The 15,270-nt window shown below is 54.7% G+C and overlaps 7 non-coding genes across 7 annotated transcripts; 3 read left to right on the plus strand and 4 right to left on the minus strand.

Moving 5' to 3' along the window:
* Nucleotides 1-461: 461 nt before the first annotated feature.
* On the minus strand, nt 462-625 carry LOC138236331 (U1 spliceosomal RNA). The gene has a single exon (XR_011188622.1). It is a non-coding gene; the product is annotated as a U1 spliceosomal RNA (small nuclear RNA).
* Nucleotides 626-2,432: 1,807 nt separating this feature from the next.
* LOC138236304 (5S ribosomal RNA) lies at nt 2,433-2,551 on the plus strand. The gene has a single exon (XR_011188596.1). It is a non-coding gene; the product is annotated as a 5S ribosomal RNA (ribosomal RNA).
* Nucleotides 2,552-3,187: 636 nt separating this feature from the next.
* Nucleotides 3,188-3,351, minus strand: LOC138236332 (U1 spliceosomal RNA). The gene has a single exon (XR_011188623.1). It is a non-coding gene; the product is annotated as a U1 spliceosomal RNA (small nuclear RNA).
* A 1,807-nt stretch (nt 3,352-5,158) lies between these two features.
* Nucleotides 5,159-5,277, plus strand: LOC138236341 (5S ribosomal RNA). Its single transcript, XR_011188629.1, has one exon. It is a non-coding gene; the product is annotated as a 5S ribosomal RNA (ribosomal RNA).
* Nucleotides 5,278-5,912: 635 nt separating this feature from the next.
* LOC138236342 (U1 spliceosomal RNA) lies at nt 5,913-6,082 on the minus strand. Its single transcript, XR_011188630.1, has one exon. It is a non-coding gene; the product is annotated as a U1 spliceosomal RNA (small nuclear RNA).
* Nucleotides 6,083-13,022: 6,940 nt separating this feature from the next.
* Nucleotides 13,023-13,141, plus strand: LOC138236305 (5S ribosomal RNA). The gene has a single exon (XR_011188597.1). It is a non-coding gene; the product is annotated as a 5S ribosomal RNA (ribosomal RNA).
* Nucleotides 13,142-13,777: 636 nt separating this feature from the next.
* Nucleotides 13,778-13,941, minus strand: LOC138236333 (U1 spliceosomal RNA). Its single transcript, XR_011188624.1, has one exon. It is a non-coding gene; the product is annotated as a U1 spliceosomal RNA (small nuclear RNA).
* Between the last annotated feature and the right edge of the window lie 1,329 nt (nt 13,942-15,270).

Here is a 15,270-nt window from a genome sequence, read left to right on the forward strand (position 1 = left end):
TCTAAATCTGCAAATGAAGATGAGTCGATAAACCACTCGTTTTTCGTATAACTAGACATATATTCATTTGTTACCGATTTCATTCATTGAGCACGGATACAATAGAGGTACAGCCATTCACTGTTTGACATGTCTGCACTGGTACAGAACCGAGCAATCAGAAAACGGGTGAAACTGTCTTTAGACTCAGCATACAGTACCGAGGCCCCCCATGACCAAATAAAGGCTAACCTCGATAATCAGCCTAAAGAACGCAGACTACAGCAAAACGACTGACTTTGAAAAGGGAATGAACGTCCGGAAGGAGTAGTGGAACTAGCTTGAGATGCTTCTCCGGACCCCTAACTAAAAGCCAGCGAGAACCAGCAGCGGCGTCCACTCCTGTCGAACCGGGATCCTTCCGCAGCCACGCAGCTCGTGGTGTCCTAACCTTCCTGTATCTGATTTTGGACCAAGCACATCAGGGGAGAGCGCGAACGCAGTCCCCCACTACCAGAAATTATGCAGTCGAGATTCCCACATTTGGGGAATTCGCAGGGGTCAGCACAGCCGGAGTGCAATGGCCGAGCCTCGCCCTGGGTGAACCTCCTTCTTGATCAAGGTATCTCCCCTGCCAGGTAAGTATGAGTTAAACAGGCCCCTGCAAGCGGCCCGCACCCACAGCACAAATCGCGGAGCCTAGGGCACCTCCTCGCCCCGCACGCCACCGCCTCCTGCTGGGCCCACTCTTTCACACACTCACACGCCACACTAACACTCAAAAGTGTGGGCAAAACGAGAAAACGAGCGCGCCGTTTCCTACACATCTGCAGTCGCCGTTGCGCATTCGCAGCATGTCCCGGGATGCAATTCAGCCTCATTTGCATAACTCCAGACCGGCAGATCGCCACGCAAGCTCGCGACGTGCGCCTGCCACACACCGAACAAACCTTTTCAGCAATTTCCAAAAAACGGGCCTGCTCGCCTGCCCACAAGGCTCCGTCTCTTACCTGCTCTCCAGAGCCTGCTGCCTTCTGTGCTTTTCTCTCGGCACCGCTGCAGCGCACACAACTCCTGCAGCGGGAGGGGGGGAGAAAGTTCCCGCGCTCCGCCGCAGGGAAGGCTCGCTCCGTGCGCACACGTCCTTTCGATGCCAGTCCAACAAGTGCTCCGCATTAGCTGCGTCGGGGCTCCGGCGTGTCGCACCTCACCTCACCTCGCACTGCCCCCTCCTTGAATGTCTGCCGCTGGGCATGCCCCGCTCTCCTCCGCCTTATCTTATCGCGTGTGAGCACCGACAATGGCCACAATGCCGGGGAATGGCACCTGTAAAGTGTTAATTGGGGCACAGGAACAGCCCGTCTCGTCTCGGGGGGGCCGGCTTCAGAGACAATACAGCAAACACAGCGGGGCGGGGGAAGAAGACGACACCACACATGCGGGTACATTCAGCTCCGGCGGGAACGAGACATTTGTCGGTCTTTTCAAGTGCCGAGAGCCGAGCAATCCTTCACTTGTATCGTTTCTCCCCGGTGACTAGATCTGGCCCTGCGACTCTCGACTGGGCTCACCCCCGGGGCAGCCCAGCAGGTGTGAGCCTGGCCGGCACCCGGATGGGAGATTCCACCCCGGAAAAGCTCCGGTTGCTGCTGCTCCTGCAAGAGGTGTGACTGGGACCAGTAGGGAGCGCTCACCCTGCGGGCTGTGTGGCTCTCTTACGCCCCAGCCTCCTGATGGCGACACTCTGCTGCACAAACAGGCGCCGTCCTTCGGGGGAGGCGTCAAACCGAGGTCCCGACCCTCCTTGGCCATTAGGAAACCCCAGGGCGTCTCTCAAAAAGAGACGCCGGGGGTGTCCCTCTGGTGTTAGTGCTCCCCTTTACCCATCAGTCGGGGTCTCCTCCTAATCCCCGTCTCACCTGTAACAATCAATGACGAGGCCCCCCTGTCCGTGAGATTTAGTACTCGCGCAAGAGACCGGGGGCAGAGCGCGAACGCGGTCCCCCGCCCCCCACAAAGTGCGCGCTCCGGGTTCCCTCTCGGGGCCCTGCAACACAGCGGAAGGGCAGCGAGAAGGAGCCTCTTGCTCTGATGCCGCAAGGCCACAAGAGGGCGGAGGCGCCGCGCGCCCGGCCGACGTGTTGGACCGGTGCGCTTTACGTGCTGAAATAAACACGCGAAAGCCCCGAAATGTTTCCAGAGTGCTGTGCACTGGAGGTTTTTGTCTGGTGAAGACTTGCCTGGTGCTCCTCCGTGCAGATTGTTTGTCCTCCTCCAGTGCGGGACGAGCCAACACAAGGTAGCGCATTCGCCAACATCCAGGCATGCAATGCGATTTGGAAAGCAGCTCCTTTCCAAAGAGTTGCACACGAACGATCCTTCAGTCCCGCTCGGGGGGCACGGAACCCCCGCCACACACAGCTTCAAGTAGCGAGTCAGGCGCCGGGGCTTTCGCTTATGGCCACACCACCCTGAACACGCCCGATCTCGTCTGATCTCGGAAGCTAAGCAGCGTCGGGCCTGGTTAGTACTTGGATGGGAGACTGCCTGGGAATACCAGGTGCTGTAAGCTTTTGCTCTCCCGGCCAGCAGGGGTCGCCGTTGGTGCCGTAGGCTTTGGGAGGAAAACCTGCAGGATGGAAAGGTGATCTATAGCCTCATCTCTAGAGATGTTTTGTTGCTGTGGCATGTGTGTGACCCATATTCCAAAAAAAAAACCCGTCTGTAAAACGAATATCGAAGCTGCCTCTAAATCTGCAAATGAAGATGAGTCGATAAACCACTCGTTTTTCGTATAACTAGACATATATTCATTTGTTACCGATTTCATTCATTGAGCACGGATACAATAGAGGTACAGCCATTCACTGTTTGACATGTCTGCACTGGTACAGAACCGAGCAATCAGAAAACGGGTGAAACTGTCTTTAGACTCAGCATACAGTACCGAGGCCCCCCATGACCAAATAAAGGCTAACCTCGATAATCAGCCTAAAGAACGCAGACTACAGCAAAACGACTGACTTTGAAAAGGGAATGAACGTCCGGAAGGAGTAGTGGAACTAGCTTGAGATGCTTCTCCGGACCCCTAACTAAAAGCCAGCGAGAACCAGCAGCGGCGTCCACTCCTGTCGAACCGGGATCCTTCCGCAGCCACGCAGCTCGTGGTGTCCTAACCTTCCTGTATCTGATTTTGGACCAAGCACATCAGGGGAGAGCGCGAACGCAGTCCCCCACTACCAGAAATTATGCAGTCGAGATTCCCACATTTGGGGAATTCGCAGGGGTCAGCACAGCCGGAGTGCAATGGCCGAGCCTCGCCCTGGGTGAACCTCCTTCTTGATCAAGGTATCTCCCCTGCCAGGTAAGTATGAGTTAAACAGGCCCCTGCAAGCGGCCCGCACCCACAGCACAAATCGCGGAGCCTAGGGCACCTCCTCGCCCCGCACGCCACCGCCTCCTGCTGGGCCCACTCTTTCACACACTCACACGCCACACTAACACTCAAAAGTGTGGGCAAAACGAGAAAACGAGCGCGCCGTTTCCTACACATCTGCAGTCGCCGTTGCGCATTCGCAGCATGTCCCGGGATGCAATTCAGCCTCATTTGCATAACTCCAGACCGGCAGATCGCCACGCAAGCTCGCGACGTGCGCCTGCCACACACCGAACAAACCTTTTCAGCAATTTCCAAAAAACGGGCCTGCTCGCCTGCCCACAAGGCTCCGTCTCTTACCTGCTCTCCAGAGCCTGCTGCCTTCTGTGCTTTTCTCTCGGCACCGCTGCAGCGCACACAACTCCTGCAGCGGGAGGGGGGGAGAAAGTTCCCGCGCTCCGCCGCAGGGAAGGCTCGCTCCGTGCGCACACGTCCTTTCGATGCCAGTCCAACAAGTGCTCCGCATTAGCTGCGTCGGGGCTCCGGCGTGTCGCACCTCACCTCACCTCGCACTGCCCCCTCCTTGAATGTCTGCCGCTGGGCATGCCCCGCTCTCCTCCGCCTTATCTTATCGCGTGTGAGCACCGACAATGGCCACAATGCCGGGGAATGGCACCTGTAAAGTGTTAATTGGGGCACAGGAACAGCCCGTCTCGTCTCGGGGGGGCCGGCTTCAGAGACAATACAGCAAACACAGCGGGGCGGGGGAAGAAGACGACACCACACATGCGGGTACATTCAGCTCCGGCGGGAACGAGACATTTGTCGGTCTTTTCAAGTGCCGAGAGCCGAGCAATCCTTCACTTGTATCGTTTCTCCCCGGTGACTAGATCTGGCCCTGCGACTCTCGACTGGGCTCACCCCCGGGGCAGCCCAGCAGGTGTGAGCCTGGCCGGCACCCGGATGGGAGATTCCACCCCGGAAAAGCTCCGGTTGCTGCTGCTCCTGCAAGAGGTGTGACTGGGACCAGTAGGGAGCGCTCACCCTGCGGGCTGTGTGGCTCTCTTACGCCCCAGCCTCCTGATGGCGACACTCTGCTGCACAAACAGGCGCCGTCCTTCGGGGGAGGCGTCAAACCGAGGTCCCGACCCTCCTTGGCCATTAGGAAACCCCAGGGCGTCTCTCAAAAAGAGACGCCGGGGGTGTCCCTCTGGTGTTAGTGCTCCCCTTTACCCATCAGTCGGGGTCTCCTCCTAATCCCCGTCTCACCTGTAACAATCAATGACGAGGCCCCCCTGTCCGTGAGATTTAGTACTCGCGCAAGAGACCGGGGGCAGAGCGCGAACGCGGTCCCCCGCCCCCCACAAAGTGCGCGCTCCGGGTTCCCTCTCGGGGCCCTGCAACACAGCGGAAGGGCAGCGAGAAGGAGCCTCTTGCTCTGATGCCGCAAGGCCACAAGAGGGCGGAGGCGCCGCGCGCCCGGCCGACGTGTTGGACCGGTGCGCTTTACGTGCTGAAATAAACACGCGAAAGCCCCGAAATGTTTCCAGAGTGCTGTGCACTGGAGGTTTTTGTCTGGTGAAGACTTGCCTGGTGCTCCTCCGTGCAGATTGTTTGTCCTCCTCCAGTGCGGGACGAGTCAACACAAGGTAGCGCATTCGCCAATATCCAGGCACGCAATGCGATTTGGAAAGCAGCTCCTTTCCAAAGAGTTGCACACGAACGATCCTTCAGTCCCGCTCGGGGGGCACGGAACCCCCGCCACACACAGCTTCAAGTAGCGAGTCAGGCGCCGGGGCTTTCGCTTACGGCCACACCACCCTGAACACGCCCGATCTCGTCTGATCTCGGAAGCTAAGCAGCGTTGGGCCTGGTTAGTACTTGGATGGGAGACTGCCTGGGAATACCAGGTGCTGTAAGCTTTTGCTCTCCCGGCCAGCAGGGGTCGCCGTTGGTGCCGTAGGCTTTGGGAGGAAAACCTGCAGGATGGAAAGGTGATCTATAGCCTCATCTCTAGAGATGTTTTGTTGCTGTGGCATGTGTGTGACCCATATTCCAAAAAAAAAACCCGTCTGTAAAACGAATATCGAAGCTGCCTCTAAATCTGCAAATGAAGATGAGTCGATAAACCACTCGTTTTTCGTATAACTAGACATATATTCATTTGTTACCGATTTCATTCATTGAGCACGGATACAATAGAGGTACAGCCATTCACTGTTTGACATGTCTGCACTGGTACAGAACCGAGCAATCAGAAAACGGGTGAAACTGTCTTTAGACTCAGCATACAGTACCGAGGCCCCCCATGACCAAATAAAGGCTAACCTCGATAATCAGCCTAAAGAACGCAGACTACAGCAAAACGACTGACTTTGAAAAGGGAATGAACGTCCGGAAGGAGTAGTGGAACTAGCTTGAGATGCTTCTCCGGACCCCTAACTAAAAGCCAGCGAGAACCAGCAGCGGCGTCCACTCCTGTCGAACCGGGATCCTTCCGCAGCCACGCAGCTCGTGGTGTCCTAACCCTCCCTATCTGATTTTGGACCAAGCACATCAGGGGAGAGCGCGAACGCAGTCCCCCACTACCAGAAATTATGCAGTCGAGATTCCCACATTTGGGGAATTCGCAGGGGTCAGCACAGCCGGAGTGCAATGGCCGAGCCTCGCCCTGGGTGAACCGATTTCGATTTTTAAGAACTTTATTTTCTTTTCACAAAAAAATACAGGAAATCACAAATCAGAAAGCTTTACATTAATATACATACTTAAAACAGTATATATGATCACATCTCATTACATTTTGACACGGTAACAGTTACATAGCAACAATTTTCTTTTTTTCTGGTGCAAATCACATTCTTTATTTAAACATGATAATGTTTTTCACAGTTTCTTGAGATACTGTCCAATGCTCTCTATTTCCCACAGATTTTCTGCTTCCTCCCTCCCTTCTCTCCACAGATCTCTGAGGTAATAGTTCTCTCGGGTGATGAACAGGGCCAGGCTACCTGCTGCCTTGACTGGGACCTCGATGCCTTTGAACAGCCCCATGTTCCTCACTCTCCACAGGGCGTCTTTCCCACTGTTCACCACGGCCCAGATCCTGTCAAACACGTCAGGGGGAAGTTTGACAGGAGAGATGCCGTATATGATGAAAGCAGCGGTCAGGGTAAATTGGGGCGAGAGAGCCTGCAACCAATCTTCAAACTGTGCCCAGAAGGCCTTAGCAAAAAAGCAGGACCACAGGAGATGGGTCACAGTCTCCTCCTCGCCGCAGCCCACCCTAACGCAGCGAGGGCTGGGGGTGAGGCCCCTACGGTACAAGAAAGTTCGTACCGGTAAGCACTGGTGGACGACACTCCAGGCTAAATCTCTGTGAATGTTGCACAGAAATTTAGAGGATGTGTGTTTCCACACCTTCCTTGTTTGGGCTGATGTTAAAATGCCCACAGGGGTCTGCCTATTGTTCTGGGGTGCTACGAAATCTTCCAGTTTTTGGACGCTGACATCTCGGAGGGGAATATGGCCAATTGGGTGAGATCTTAGAAAACTTTTAACTGTCCCATAAATTGCAGGGCATGTGTCAGAGAGTGGGACGTCCAGCTTGGGTCTGACACCCCACACTCTGAACACCTCCCTACCTACCCAGAGCCTGGAAAAATAAGTCCAGGTACGCGCTGCAGGTGCTGTTGCAAAGCCTCTCAGCACAGAGGCCAGGAAAATGCACAGCAGCTTCGTAGCAATATCTGGGACAGACTTCCCCCCTGAGGGTAGCGGCCTGTACATTATTTCCCTTCTGAGTCTTTCCTGCTTCCCACCCCATAGAAATTGAAACATCAATCTCCTCAGCACCGCCGCAACACGGTGTGGGATTGGGAAGGTAGAAGCCAGAAAATTCAAGACAGGCAAGAGCTCGGCTTTGATGACCAGCACCTTCCCTGTCATGGTGAGGTCTCGGTCCTTCCATTGCATCAGTTTTTTGTTTAAGATTGGCAATTTGTTCTGCCAATTTACTGTTCCCATCTCTTCTCCAAAATACACCCCCAGGACCTTAATTCTCTTCTCTTGCAGCCTGAGATCATGTCCTTCTTTTGGCTCCCTCCAGTTCTGATAAAAAATCTCACTCTTAGATGTGTTAATTTTTGCGGAGGAAGCCAAAGAGAACCGATCACAGCACTGCAGAGCTCTGCTAATTGAGGCATTGTCAGAGAGGAGCAGGGTGACGTCATCCATGTATAGAGATGTCTTTACCTCTCCTCCCCCACTTCCAGGCACTGGTATCCCATTAATGGCCTGATCCTGGCGCAAGGCACAGGCTAAGGGCTCCATAGCCAAAACGAATAACAAGGGGGATAATGGGCAGCCCTGCCTCACCCCTGAACAGACTTCAAAGGTGCGTGATCTATTGCCATTAACCATGACTCTGCTGTTGCTACCTGTGTACAGCAGGTTAATCCACTTTCTCATGATGGGGCCAAACTTCATGTGCTCAAGTACCGATGTTAAGTACTGCCGGTTTAGGCGGTCAAAGGCCTTTTCTAGGTCTACACCTAAAATGCACAGAGGGAGGGAGCGATCCTCAGAGTACAGACAGACATCCCTCAACAAGGCCAGGTTGTCGCTCATCAGGCGTCCTGCTATCCCACAAGTCTGTTCTTTCCCTACCAGTGAGGCCACTACATTTTGTAGGCGCAGGAAAAGGGCTTTGGACAGGATCTTAGTGTCCACGCCTAACAGGCTGAGGGGTCTCCAGTTCTTTATGTCATTTTTTGCTCCTTTCTTAAACAAGAGAGAGATAGTGCCTTCTCTTAAGGAGTCAGGCAGCAATTCTGTCTTGTAGCTTTCCTCGAATAGGAGCAGTAGCGGATCCTGAAGCAGATCCCAAAAGGTGCAATAAAATTCTTTAGGGAGCCCGTCAGCACCCGGAGTTTTCCCCTTCTGTAAGCTCTCCATAGCCTGTCTCAGCTCTTCTACTGTCAAATCCCTCTCAAGTACTTCCCTATCTTCTTCACTCAAAATGTTTTCTAGCTTTGAGGTAAAAAAATGAATATCTTCATCCTTTACCTCTGTAGAGCTGTACAGTCTTGAGTAGAAGGCCTCGGTGCAGGAGAGGATAGCACTCGGCTCTGTTCTCTCTCGTCCCTCCTCATCAACTACACTTTCCATGACAGTCTTGGAGCCTACCACTTTCCTGAAAAAGAAGCGAGTACACTTCTCATTTTCTTCCAAGAACTGCACTCTGCTTCTTAACAGCACTCCTCGACTACTTTCTTCGGCTATGCTCCGGATGTCCTTTTTTAAAAGGGCGATATCCTCGAGCACATCGAAGCCACTGTGCAGCATCGTGTAGAGACGCTGCAGCTGCCTCTGTTTCCTGGCTAGCACTCCTCTCCGTCTGGCAGCAGCCTTCCTTCCCTCAGCCATGAAAAAGGCCTTTGTCCTCACCTTCACCTCCTCCCACCACTCTCCTACTGACCCGTACAGACACTGCAAGGACAGCCACTGTGATAGTTTCTCCTTGTAGCGGGATACTACCCCCTCGTTCTCTAGCAGCTTTGTGTTGAGTTTCCAGAGGCCTGGGCCAAAGACAGTCCCGCCCTGGAGTTCCACTCTACACCCTAAAGCCTGATGATCTGAGAAGAAGACAGGCTGAAGAGTGACCCCAACAACTTTCACTCTCTCTGAGACAAAGCAATAGTCAATTCTGGAGCTGCTATTCCTCCCTGACCATGTATATCCTGCTGTTGTGGGATATATACATCTATATGTGTCTGAGAGTTTAAAGTCTTGAACTAAGTTTTGCAGGGCCAGTGAGCTGGAATCCAATTTTATCGGCGAGCTAGACTGCCTGTCTGTGTGCTCTAAGATACAATTAAAATCCCCTCCCACTATCACGTCTGTGCTGCATAACAATAGGGGGGAGAGTGCCTTGAGTAGCTCCACCCTTCCTCCTACGTCAGTAGGGCAATACACATTGATTAGCCGCAGGTTAACGGTCCCCCATTCCACATCCACACACAGCAACCTGCCATCTATGACCCTCTGAATACTTTTCAATTTGAATGCCCATCCTTTGAAAAGAATGGCCACGCCAGAGGCTCTGTTGTTATTGTCCCCTGACCAAACAGAAGGCCCTTTATCCCACCTATCTTCAAAACTTTTATACCTCTCTTGATAGGCTAAAGCACACTCCTGCAACATCAACACATCTCCCTCTCTCTGCTGGAGGTAATCAAAGACAGACTGGCATTTAACTCTGTCATTGATACCTCTTGTGTTAAGAGAAATTATGTTAAGAGCCATATTACATAAGAAAGTGGAACCAGTCTTTACAAAACACATTTCTCTTCGGTCTCACCTGTTACCTTTTTCTTTTTCTTTTTCTTCTTACCAATTTCCTGCCAGCCATCCTCTGAATGAGCCTTCATCAGGGTGGCAGCAGTAAAAGCGTTCACAGAGTCCATTTCAAGGAAGGGGGTAGAGGGAGGGGTGGAGAGGTTCCAGCTGTCCCCATCGCCATGCTCTCCTTCCTCCTCGCTCGGGGAGAAAACAGAGTCATTTTTTCTTTTCCTCAAGTCCAGCTCCTGGGAGCACTGAGGGGAAAGGGGTGCAGCCGATGCACCAGTCTCCTCTTCCCCCTCACCCACCAGCTGCTGCAGATCCTCCGTGATGGACTGGATGGAGGAGAGGAGGGCATCTGTAGCACTTGCAGAGTCTGAGAAAAGCAGCTCCGCTGAATCCTGGGTATCCTCGCTGGACCCGCTCCACCGGGGGGCCCCACACTGGCCCTCGTTCTGAGGAGCAGGAGTGGGGGAGGGGTCCTCGCTGTTCTCGGGGGTTTTCAAACCCTCGTGCTTGTCTGGTGCAGTCTGCGGTTGTGGGGGCGTAGTGGATTTCTCTTCCACCAGCCCCGGAGCCACAGCAGGACTGATCCTGGCTGGAGGCTGAGAGTCTTTGTCCAACAAGGGTTCTTTGTTTGACTTGTTGTTTGCTTTGGATTTTCGGGCCGGTTTGGCTGAAACAAGCACTGCCTCATCCTTTCTCATTTTGAGTTTATTGGCGTAGGCGTGAGGGCAGTTCTTAAAAACGTGTCCTTCCGAGCCACATAAATTGCACTTTGGCAGCATTGAACAGTCAGAGGCTAAATGTCCCTGTTTGCCACAGGTCTTGCAGCATTTCACAGTGCAGGACGATGCCAGGTGTCCCACAGCACCACAGCGCCGACACACCTTTGGTTGTCCCACATAAAACACATAGCCATTGCAGGCGCCCAGCCGGATTGTAGAGGGCAGGTGCCTTAAGCCTCCATTTACGCTGTCCGGTAGCAAGCGAACCTCGAATTTCCTTGCTCCTGTTTTTATACCATCAACATCTCTAACCTCAGTTCCATGGTGGACGGTGCAGTACTGGTTAAGCCAGGTGTGAATGTCCTCCGTCTTTGCCAGTTCCGAGAACATAACAACATGCACCGTTTTCCTCTCTCTCTGTGTCAGAGGCTGCAAGTTGATCTTCTCAAGTGCAGGAACTTTGCCTCTTTTTGCCTCAAACACATCCACGCATTGTTCAAACAGAGGATAGGTAGCAAATACAACCTCAAATGCTTTCTGACCTGGGAGAGCGAAGATGAAATCCAAGTGCCGAGGTTCAAAGCCAAGTTCCTTCTGTAACACTTTTCTGCTGAACTGCATACGATCCATGAAGAGGTCATCCAAGAGCTCAAAACGTACAGCATTCTTACGTGATCCAAAGGTTGCCATTTCAAAAACCGCAAATCGAACACTGCTTCCAACAAAAGAAAAACAATCCAACTACTCCACCTACAGGCTGATCAAGGTATCTCCCCTGCCAGGTAAGTATGAGTTAAACAGGCCCCTGCAAGCGGCCCGCACCCACAGCACAAATCGCGCAGCCTAGGCCACCTCCTCGCCCCGCACGCCACCGCCTCCTGCTGGGCCCACTCTTTCACACACTCACACGCCACACTAACACTCAAAAGTGTGGGCAAAACGAGAAAACGAGCGCGCCGTTTCCTACACATCTGCAGTCGCCGTTGCGCATTCGCAGCATGTCCCGGGATGCAATTCGGCCTCATTTGCATAACTCCAGACCGGCAGATCGCCACGCAAGCTCGCGACGTGCGCCTGCCACACACCGAACAAACCTTTTCAGCAATTTCCAAAAAACGGGCCTGCTCGCCTGCCCACAAGGCTCCGTCTCTTACCTGTTCTCCAGAGCCTGCTGCCTTCTGTGCTTTTCTCTCGGCACCGCTGCAGTGCACACAACTCCTGCAGCGGGAGGGGGGGAGAAAGTTCCCGCTCTCCGCCGCAGGGAAGGCTCGCTCCGTGCGCACACGTCCTTTCGATGCCAGTCCAACAAGTGCTCCGCATTAGCTGCGTCGGGGCTCCGGCGTGTCGCACCTCACCTCACCTCGCACTGCCCCCTCCTTGAATGTCTGCCGCTGGGCATGCCCCGCTCTCCTCCGCCTTATCTTATCGCGTGTGAGCACCGACAATGGCCACAATGCCGGGGAATGGCACCTGTAAAGTGTTAATTGGGGCACAGGAACAGCCCGTCTCGTCTCGGGGGGGCCGGCTTCAGAGACAATACAGCAAACACAGCGGGGCGGGGGAAGAAGACGACACCACACATGCGGGTACATTCAGCTCCGGCGGGAACGAGACATTTGTCGGTCTTTTCAAGTGCCGAGAGCCGAGCAATCCTTCACTTGTATCGTTTCTCCCCGGTGACTAGATCTGGCCCTGCGACTCTCGACTGGGCTCACCCCCGGGGCAGCCCAGCAGGTGTGAGCCTGGCCGGCACCCGGATGGGAGATTCCACCCCGGAAAAGCTCCGGTTGCTGCTGCTCCTGCAAGAGGTGTGACTGGGACCAGTAGGGAGTGCTCACCCTGCGGGCTGTGTGGCTCTCTTACGCCCCAGCCTCCTGATGGCGACACTCTGCTGCACAAACAGGCGCCGTCCTTCGGGGGAGGCGTCAAACCGAGGTCCCGACCCTCCTTGGCCATAAGGAAACCCCAGGGCGTCTCTCAAAAAGAGACGCCGGGGGTGTCCCTCTGGTGTTAGTGCTCCCCTTTACCCATCAGTCGGGGTCTCCTCCTAATCCCCGTCTCACCTGTAACAATCAATGACGAGGCCCCCCTGTCCGTGAGATTTAGTACTCGCGCAAGAGACCGGGGGCAGAGCGCGAACGCGGTCCCCCGCCCCCCACAAAGTGCGCGCTCCGGGTTCCCTCTCGGGGCCCTGCAACACAGCGGAAGGGCAGCGAGAAGGAGCCTCTTGCTCTGACGCCGCAAGGCCACAAGAGGGCGGAGGCGCCGCGCGCCCGGCCGACGTGTTGGACCGGTGCGCTTTACGTGCTGAAATAAACACGCGAAAGCCCCGAAATGTTTCCAGAGTGCTGTGCACTGGAAGTTTTTGTCTGGTGAAGACTTGCCTGGTGCTCCTCCGTGCAGATTGTTTGTCCTCCTCCAGTGCGGGACGAGCCAACACAAGGTAGCGCATTCGCCAACATCCAGGCATGCAATGCGATTTGGAAAGCAGCTCCTTTCCAAAGAGTTGCACACGAACGATCCTTCAGTCCCGCTCGGGGGGCACGGAACCCCCGCCACACACAGCTTCAAGTAGCGAGTCAGGCGCCAGGGCTTTCGCTTATGGCCACACCACCCTGAACACGCCCGATCTCGTCTGATCTCGGAAGCTAAGCAGCGTCGGGCCTGGTTAGTACTTGGATGGGAGACTGCCTGGGAATACCAGGTGCTGTAAGCTTTTGCTCTCCCGGCCAGCAGGGGTCGCCGTTGGTGCCGTAGGCTTTGGGAGGAAAACCTGCAGGATGGAAAGGTGATCTATAGCCTCATCTCTAGAGATGTTTTGTTGCTGTGGCATGTGTGTGACCCATATTCCAAAAAAAAAACCCGTCTGTAAAACGAATATCGAAGCTGCCTCTAAATCTGCAAATGAAGATGAGTCGATAAACCACTCGTTTTTCGTATAACTAGACATATATTCATTTGTTACCGATTTCATTCATTGAGCACGGATACAATAGAGGTACAGCCATTCACTGTTTGACATGTCTGCACTGGTACAGAACCGAGCAATCAGAAAACGGGTGAAACTGTCTTTAGACTCAGCATACAGTACCGAGGCCCCCCATGACCAAATAAAGGCTAACCTCGATAATCAGCCTAAAGAACGCAGACTACAGCAAAACGACTGACTTTGAAAAGGGAATGAACGTCCGGAAGGAGTAGTGGAACTAGCTTGAGATGCTTCTCCGGACCCCTAACTAAAAGCCAGCGAGAACCAGCAGCGGCGTCCACTCCTGTCGAACCGGGATCCTTCCGCAGCCACGCAGCTCGTGGTGTCCTAACCTTCCTGTATCTGATTTTGGACCAAGCACATCAGGGGAGAGCGCGAACGCAGTCCCCCACTACCAGAAATTATGCAGTCGAGATTCCCACATTTGGGGAATTCGCAGGGGTCAGCACAGCCGGAGTGCAATGGCCGAGCCTCGCCCTGGGTGAACCTCCTTCTTGATCAAGGTATCTCCCCTGCCAGGTAAGTATGAGTTAAACAGGCCCCTGCAAGCGGCCCGCACCCACAGCACAAATCGCGCAGCCTAGGCCACCTCCTCGCCCCGCACGCCACCGCCTCCTGCTGGGCCCACTCTTTCACACACTCACACGCCACACTAACACTCAAAAGTGTGGGCAAAACGAGAAAACGAGCGCGCCGTTTCCTACACATCTGCAGTCGCCGTTGCGCATTCGCAGCATGTCCCGGGATGCAATTCGGCCTCATTTGCATAACTCCAGACCGGCAGATCGCCACGCAAGCTCGCGACGTGCGCCTGCCACACACCGAACAAACCTTTTCAGCAATTTCCAAAAAACGGGCCTGCTCGCCTGCCCACAAGGCTCCGTCTCTTACCTGTTCTCCAGAGCCTGCTGCCTTCTGTGCTTTTCTCTCGGCACCGCTGCAGTGCACACAACTCCTGCAGCGGGAGGGGGGGAGAAAGTTCCCGCTCTCCGCCGCAGGGAAGGCTCGCTCCGTGCGCACACGTCCTTTCGATGCCAGTCCAACAAGTGCTCCGCATTAGCTGCGTCGGGGCTCCGGCGTGTCGCACCTCACCTCACCTCGCACTGCCCCCTCCTTGAATGTCTGCCGCTGGGCATGCCCCGCTCTCCTCCGCCTTATCTTATCGCGTGTGAGCACCGACAATGGCCACAATGCCGGGGAATGGCACCTGTAAAGTGTTAATTGGGGCACAGGAACAGCCCGTCTCGTCTCGGGGGGGCCGGCTTCAGAGACAATACAGCAAACACAGCGGGGCGGGGGAAGAAGACGACACCACACATGCGGGTACATTCAGCTCCGGCGGGAACGAGACATTTGTCGGTCTTTTCAAGTGCCGAGAGCCGAGCAATCCTTCACTTGTATCGTTTCTCCCCGGTGACTAGATCTGGCCCTGCGACTCTCGACTGGGCTCACCCCCGGGGCAGCCCAGCAGGTGTGAGCCTGGCCGGCACCCGGATGGGAGATTCCACCCCGGAAAAGCTCCGGTTGCTGCTGCTCCTGCAAGAGGTGTGACTGGGACCAGTAGGGAGTGCTCACCCTGCGGGCTGTGTGGCTCTCTTACGCCCCAGCCTCCTGATGGCGACACTCTGCTGCACAAACAGGCGCCGTCCTTCGGGGGAGGCGTCAAACCAAGGTCCCGACCCTCCTTGGCCATTAGGAAACCCCAGGGCGTCTCTCAAAAAGAGACGCCGGGGGTGTCCCTCTGGTGTTAGTGCTCCCCTTTACCCATCAGTCGGGGTCTCCTCCTAATCCCCGTCTCACCTGTAACAATCAATGACGAGGCCCCCCTGTCCGTGAGATTTAGTACTCGCGCAAGA

Source organism: Lepisosteus oculatus, unplaced genomic scaffold (assembly GCF_040954835.1).
Source record: "Lepisosteus oculatus isolate fLepOcu1 unplaced genomic scaffold, fLepOcu1.hap2 HAP2_SCAFFOLD_88, whole genome shotgun sequence".
In the NCBI taxonomy this organism is placed as follows: domain Eukaryota; kingdom Metazoa; phylum Chordata; class Actinopteri; order Semionotiformes; family Lepisosteidae; genus Lepisosteus; species Lepisosteus oculatus.